The 7,883-nt window shown below is 42.2% G+C and overlaps 1 protein-coding gene across 1 annotated transcript in view; it reads right to left on the bottom strand.

Annotated features, from left to right (window-relative positions):
- Positions 1–7,443, bottom strand: part of LOC139642346 (rho guanine nucleotide exchange factor TIAM1-like) — a gene marked incomplete at its 3' end in the record, with an annotated part of 33,612 nt that extends 26,169 nt beyond the window's left edge. Inside the window, exon 1 of the mRNA XM_071517149.1 lies at positions 7,383–7,443. The remainder of the gene's footprint in view (positions 1–7,382) is intronic.
- Between the last annotated feature and the right edge of the window lie 440 nt (positions 7,444–7,883).

The raw sequence follows: 7,883 nt of genomic DNA on the forward strand, positions 1-7,883 counted from the left end.
AGTCTTTGGTCTCTGAAGCAGGTTCTCCTCAAGAATCTGCCTGTCTTTGGCTTCATTCACTGCTCCCTCTATCTTTACAAGTGTCCCAGTCCCTGCTGCTGAAACAGCCCCCTCAGCATGATGCTGCCACCTCCAAGCTTCATGGCAGGATGATGTTAGACGGGTGATGAGCTATCTGTGCCCAGTTTCCGACAGCCATAGCGCTTTGCATTACAGCTGAAGAGTTACAATTTCTACAGACTTTTCCTTGGACTTCCTGGCAGTTTCTGCTCTGATATGCATCATTTATGGGACCCAATACAGAGATATGTTTTGTTCTAAATCATGTCTTATATAATAGAAGCGGCTACAGATGGACTCCAATCGAGTTGTAGAGGCATCTCAAGCACATTCAAAGGAATTTGGATGCACCTAACTGAATTTGTAGTGTCACTGCAAAGAGGCTGTATACTTATTGACTCAAAACATTTCAGCCTTATATTTTTAATTACTTTGTAAAAGGTTGTAAAGTTTAAAAAAAAATCCACCTTGACATCTTGGGTTATTGTATGTAGGTCAGTCACAAGAATTCCATCCATTTTGAATTCAGGCTGTAACACCGCAAAATGCATCAAGGGGGTTGAATACTTTCTGAAGGCACTGAAGCCTAATAAGTTATGCCTGCCGTGCCTTGTAGGCTAAGTCACACTGCTGTTTCCCAGAATAGTTGGGTGAATAAAAGTCGGCTAATAACTACGACTACACAGACACTGTGTTATTATGGCAGGTCTGAATGGACCACTGGATGAAGCAACATTCAAGATTTAGCCTGGATGTCAAATCCTCCCATTGCATATCATACACAATGCAGTGTGCTGTCACATTTGCTCACATTATGAGGATGGGGTTAGGTCTACATCCAACAACACCACTTTTCATAACAAGGACATTATCAAAGTGGGTAATTCCAAAAGAGCATGGTGACGGCCTGCGTAGCGCTGCAGACAAGAGTCAAATTATTAGAGGCAGGCTATATAGCATTAAAATAGCACTGCTTTGCATGACCAAGTTGAGTATGTAAATGTAAGACACCTGACATTTAACAATGTGCGCCACATTATGACAATGCAATGAAACAAGTCCAGTGAGGTGAAACCATAGGGGTCTAACAGCATTAGCAAGCACATTTCACAAGCTACCCGACATGTCGCCTTGTCTTCCACAATTTAATTCACAATTAACATACAGAGAGCGAGTACGATGCACATAGATCTAGTAAAAGCTGTGATGCAGATGCAATATCATCTGTCTGCTGGTTCAAATTTTACTCACAGAGCCAGAAGCAAAGCTATTGGCCTATAAACTATAAATACAAATTGCAATTAGACATACATCATGATGAAGCACATTCCGTTATTGAACAAGGGCTCGGCTGTATCCAATGTTTGGTTAGACATAAGGGTCTTTTGAGAATCTGCAACAACACGGAAAGGAACATCGCTCACCACAAGGGTTCAAGTGTTTATTTTCCTGAAGGTCTCCACAACTCTAACAACACGTGTCCCCGCAGTGTCCTCCAGAGGAGACAGATGAGACATTGTGCTGAAAAAGAACACGCTGTACAACGGATATCTAAAAGGGAAAAATGCAACTGTTACACAAGACATGAAAGCAGTAACCCCAACCCTGGGCTGGTACAGATCATTAGCGGAGAACCCAGTGGTTTCCAGCAGCGGGTTGCCTCTCCAGAGTCGACATCAAAGACACCGGTATGAAGAGTAAGATAATTTAGAATGCGCAGAAAAAAGCTGAAACTGATTGGTTAGGACTGAACTATACAGCATAGGTGGCTCTCCAATATTAGTTATTTAAAGATGCTTGTAGCTTATGAAGGCTAAAATAAACCAGTGTAGCCTGTATGCAGTACTAGCTGCTGGGTAACCTATATACTGAGTTGGGTGTACAAAGCACACTGACCACAGTAGAGCCCTACTAGAAGTGTGAGTTTCTTGAAAAGTATGATACACAACTGTTGGGGTAAAATGAGTTATCGTCTCATACCACTGTAAATCAGTTCCTACACTGGAGTCCACTTCAAGCAAATGAAATTGACTTGAGAAGTTCTTGCTTGTGATTGACGGCACAGGAAAGTTAGCCCAACTCCAGCCTCCCCAAAGTGACTCATATAGCCTCAGCAGTTTAGAGCACTTAGTATCCATTATTCATCCTGACCACAAGGCTCTATCAGCCACATGAAGCCGATGATCATCACCCTGTGCATTTCTGACAGCTGGTCATAAGTTCCTGCTCACAGCTCCGAAACAGGGAGGAGGAACACAGCTTTGATATGGCTTTTATACGCTCATCTGTCATGTCTCTCCCAGGCCCCATGACCATTGTGGAGAGCAAGTACCAGAGTGCTACCGAATCCCATACACTATTCTCTGTGTGCACACTGGCCTCTCACTCAGGAATAGTAGCCCACTGTAATTGGAAGAGAATCTTTGAAGAAATCACTTTTCCCGGACTACCACAACCTCAAAGGAGGCTTTGAAGCTCAAGTCAATACTCGACTGCTCGGGCAAGTTGACTCAATTTGTGGGGAGCATTCTGTTTGTTTCCAAGGCCCGAGCCACAGCACAGGGCCTATTCATTTCTGCTTTGATAGGAATGTTAATTTAGGCGTGTAATAATTTATGACAAAGCGAACGTCTTTGTTATGTTTGGAAATCAAGCTTGAATTCATGCAACGCGCTTCTGCGGCCGCCATCTGCGAGGATTTCGCCCATAATCTGAGTCACACCTGAGAGTGTGAAAGCACTCAGGGAGTGCATCGAAGTCCCTCAAAAGTGTAGCACTGCTAGTGGCGGTTGTCCTCTGCCAAGCATCTGGAATCAACTCTCAGCACGCATGCCATTTGGATGCTCTTGCAGATTATGCTGACTGTCAGTATGTCATGAATTCACCATGTCTGACCTGACTGTGCTATAGGCCTACATGTTAGGAGTTTGAATTTGTGATTATGCGATAATCTCCAATGTTCTGTAATTGGCTATAAATTAGGGAAATAGGCAAGGCTATTTTAAATGCTTGTGAGATATTGTATTAGGAAACAATGGTGGCTTTGGGAATCACCTGCTTAGCAGCCCAGGCTACAATACAACACAACACAACACTTTCTGTCTTCATAAGATAGCTGATACAGACATATTTATAATGTGGGTGATTGTAGAGAACAATGGGATTCCTCTTTTCAAACAGTCCAAGGGCAGCGGAAGACTGACTGACACAGGAGCACATCAATACTACACTCTAATGGAGACAGATGTCCTGTCAGGAGGAACAAGGGAAGACCCAGCTCTACATCTCAATAGAACATGGATGTAAACAGACGCGGAGAGGAAAGCAAGCGCTCATCCTTCATCCATCAACTTGGGCTGGGAAGGGAACAAACAAAGACCACTTGATTTAAACTGATATATAGCCTATCAAAGATATACCAAAGAACTCTTACACTAAACATGATGCGATTAACCAATGTACATGTTGGGAAAAACATACGTGATTGAATAAAATCACTCCTTGCATATGGCAGCAGCATAAAGAGAGTCTGTCTTGCTCTAATATAGGGAATCTCTTGTTCTGTGTGGAGGGAGAGCAGATAATTCTCACAAGACAAATTTGGCAATCAGCCTGTGCAGACTGCATTCAACATGAGGGTCTGGACAGAGAAGACCACTCACAGCAGCAACAAAAACACTGTTACACAATATGGCTGCTCCAAAACAGAGCTTTGTGTGGACGAAGGCCACTTCAACATAAAAAAAAGGTTCTAAGTTAAACATAACCTAATGGAGCGTAATGTTATTTGAATTTTGACACTGAAATACAGGGGTACAATTAGTAAAAGAAACTCTGTGCAATTGCCTGTCCCAAACAATTAAGCTAAAATAATAGCAGATAACCTGCAAATATGATCAGTTTAATATCTCTATAAAGATAGTCAAATAAGCCTACATGGGAAAAACTGAAGCCAGGGATCTCCTTTCATTAAATAGAGCTACTATTCAACTTCAGAAACTTCAGAATTAAATATTCAGAGACCCACAAACACCACTCATGCAGCCCAGAGTTTATTCAAATATTTAAACAACTTTGCCAGCAGTGTGGGTTTTAGTGAACTGTGGTGTAGTGTAGATGTGGTCATTTCATTATTAAAACCTGACCAGCTGAGTAATGGCTATTAGACTGTATTTTCCAGACTCATTTGTGAAGCTCTGTGCATGGCATTGAGGATGAAAGGACCTTCGCTCAGCTCAATACTCGCATTGTAATACCAACAAATCAAATAGGTCAAATTTATATACTTTCTACACTATACTTAATATCTGCACAACTCCTCTTATCATATGCAGATTTTTATTTTTACTCATGGTATGATTGTATTTGTATGTATATGGCTATTGGGATGCAGCTGATTAGTCTGGCAACATAATTTAAAATGCCATTGAGATCATGACATTAAGAATACAAATGTCAGATCACACATCTTAAAATCATGGTAAATAATAGTCACAAATTACCTATTTTAATTACAGTCTGTATATTGGAATTAATGTATTACTTCATATTGAAAGTTTCACATTGGTGAAATAGCCACAGAAAACTGTGAAATACTAAGCTGGCTATGTTATTTACTTGGCACTAAGCAAAACTGTAGGCTGTCTACAGTATTTACTTTGCACCACTTTCAAATGAATGAACCGTTATGTGGATGTGGGATGGAAATGAATAATTCACAAAGAGCACTTATAAGGGTTAAATTATGCGCATTTCACGAAATCTGTGTTTGGTAGTACATGTCTGTACACACGGGAAGAACAAAGTCACGGATTGTTCAAAAAGCCATCAAATTACCATATGAATGTGTAGACATTCTTTCATGTGTGGTTAATACTACAGCCTCAAGTTGGTCTACATTTGAGATCTTTGAGATGGAGAATGGCATCTGAAAGAGTTAAAATGATGCATGGACATGAGCCAGAGGGAAGCCTTACTAGTTCCAACTTGATCCCCAGAAAGAAGAGAGAGACAGAGAGAGAGACAGACAGAGAGACAGACAGGCAGAGTGTGAGCTCTCTGTATGGGCATGTCACACAGGTGGGCTCAGTTTACAACCCTGAGGACGCATGTGAACACTGAGCCATTCTGCTGGATGCTCCACATGGCTCTTTTCTTCCATGGTTCTCTGCTCCAGGCCAACCGAAGCATCCAGGCTGTTGTTTAGGCCATGTTCCAAGTTTCATACTTATTGCAATCAGCACCTTGCTCAGTTTGACTCTGATTATTGCCAGGTACACCTGTGCCTTGCCTACCTTTTAGGTGAAGGGCTGTAACAATTACTGCAGTATAACAGACAAACCAGATCTAAGATCAAAACAATATCATAGTGAAAAAACCTGTTCCAGTAAAGTCAGTGACTGACTTGCAGCTGCACAGATAAGCTATGCCTTCTTCACTCTGAAAAGCTTGGTGACCATAGGGTCACAAATGCAATTTCACAACAATGTTGCTAATATTCATCTAATGCCAGACAATCAAACATGCATTGAATGACACTGAATACCAGGGCTGTAGTACTTGAGTCCGGTTTTGAGACACTTTTCTGACGTCTTGACTTGTCTGTTTTGACTTGGACTTGTCTTGGTCTCGGTCACTATTGGATGCAACTAATACATTTTCAAAGATACATTTTTCTTCACCTGGTCCATCTTTGTTCATTTTCTCCCCAGCACTACAAACAATTTAAGGGATTACACTGTGTGCAGTATATAATGATCCCCAAACTTATATGCACTGATTAGTTAAAATTCTATGCATTCATTAGATGGATGTTTAAGGTTTCAGTACAGGGCTTCTGCAAATAGATCTACATCTCTGTTGATACTTAAACTTCTTAAGGATTATTTTTGGAAGGACATGAACACTCTTTATTGCCGTTATTGTCCAAATAGCACTCTATTTACTCTGGTCTTGGTCTTGACTTCAACACGACTTTCCATAATACCTGGCCATGTAAAGAAGTAAAAACATTATCATCATAACATGCAGGACAAACTAGACGTTTTGGACCAAATGGCTTTCCATGCAGAATTACAGTGTCAACGCAGGTGACAAGTATGACAGCAAATGCACTGATGTTGGCAGTCCAAGATAATACAAATAAATAAATAAAATAAAAACATATACAAATTATCAGCACACCAATACAATCAACTCTACTACCCACGAAAAGCGAGCAAAATCTGCTGCAGTTTGTTCATGGTTGATTTTAAATTCAAAAATAAAAATTGATGCATGCAAATGCATGTGAGCGTTCCAACGAGTTGAGCATGTAAACACTTTTCCTCCAATATAACCTGAACGCAGCATTAGGCCTCGTCCTGCCAAGACCGTTGCCTATAGGCTGCTATAGGTAATCAGTAGCCTACCGTTCACAGTGCTATTCTCAGCCTTAGATACACCTGTGTGCACTGCCTACCTGTTATCAGGTCATGATGACTATTATGGACATATATTAGCCACAATATGACGACGATACAACATGTGAGGTCCAACAATATGGTGATGCTGCAACAAACTTGAGGTCATTTGAGTGATATGCAGCTGCATAGATGAGCTACGCCTTTCACTCGAAGCAATGCGCATGACCTGTTTAGTAAAACAGGGTGTGAAGACAGCAATGTTTTTGCTGAATGCACTGTCACGCGGGCAACAAATGCATTGTGCAAGATTGAATAACTCTGCTTCATGCAACAATTCACCTAATAGTGAGGCCATGCGTTTTATCTCCCGCACGCTCCGCACTGTAGAAATGACTCTTGTAATCACCAGAGAGCACCAACACCTTGACTCCGGCCGAGGTAACGCGGACAGGTTACCATGCCTGTTTTTCTAACATGCCTTGGTTAGCCAGCATCATCCTCTACTGTTAACAAGCAGATTAGTCAGCAGTGCTGTTGTGCAAGATACGCATTTGCCGTCTTTGGGATGGCATCTGAAATGTCTGGAGAAACGTCCACCCTGCCTGACCATGTCCACAATCATTCCAATGACATGCTATCTCTATTTTGGCCAAATCACTGATGTTTGACTGTGGCGAACGACACCAACTTGTCAGCTGACTCTCCATGTAGAAAACAACCTAATTGCAATTTGCCTATTCATTCAACAGCAGCAAACGTCTCAGTGCGGCACCGTCTGTCTCGTCTCATAAACTTGTATGATTGAGTGACGCGGTCGTGCAGACGGCGCTAGGACCGCGGGGAAGCATGATCGGACATCGAGCTAATTCATCCTTCACATGATCGGCACAACATGCATTCATTTTCTTCGTTACATACCTGTCACCGCGGCCATCGGACTGCTGGTGCTGACGTCCCGGTCCCGACGATTAAAATCATGTCTCACGCGCTGCTGTTGTCCATCAGTCTCCCTGGATCCTGCCTGCCTGCCTGCCTGCCTGTCTGTCCACGGACCATGCGTGTTGTTTCCACACCGCTGAGAGGGGAGGAGCACGCGGCCCTTGGAGACGGCGTGCAAATGGATCACGAGAATGCCACTTACTTATTGTTTCAGCCAATCAGCTGGCAGCTTACCTTTTCGGATCGGCATCTGTGATGTGCACAACACGATTAGTTGAAGTGCGTTATTTATGCCATAACCTGAGCATGCATAGCGAAATCAGTGTTTTTTTTTAACCTAATGTATTCTGTATTTGCTCGTTGGTGCAGTGTATAGTCTCGAGTCAATGCGCCCCCCTTCCCAACACACACACACACACCTCTCGCTCTCACACACAACCACAAAACAACATAATAGGCAAGTCAACGTCTTTTAATCAA

The sequence above is a fragment of the Centroberyx affinis genome, unplaced genomic scaffold (assembly GCF_046629955.1).
Source record: "Centroberyx affinis isolate AG114_WGS23_722 - 3 ecotype Tasmania unplaced genomic scaffold, CSIRO-AGI_Caff_v1 ptg000466l_1, whole genome shotgun sequence".
NCBI lineage: Eukaryota > Metazoa > Chordata > Actinopteri > Beryciformes > Berycidae > Centroberyx > Centroberyx affinis.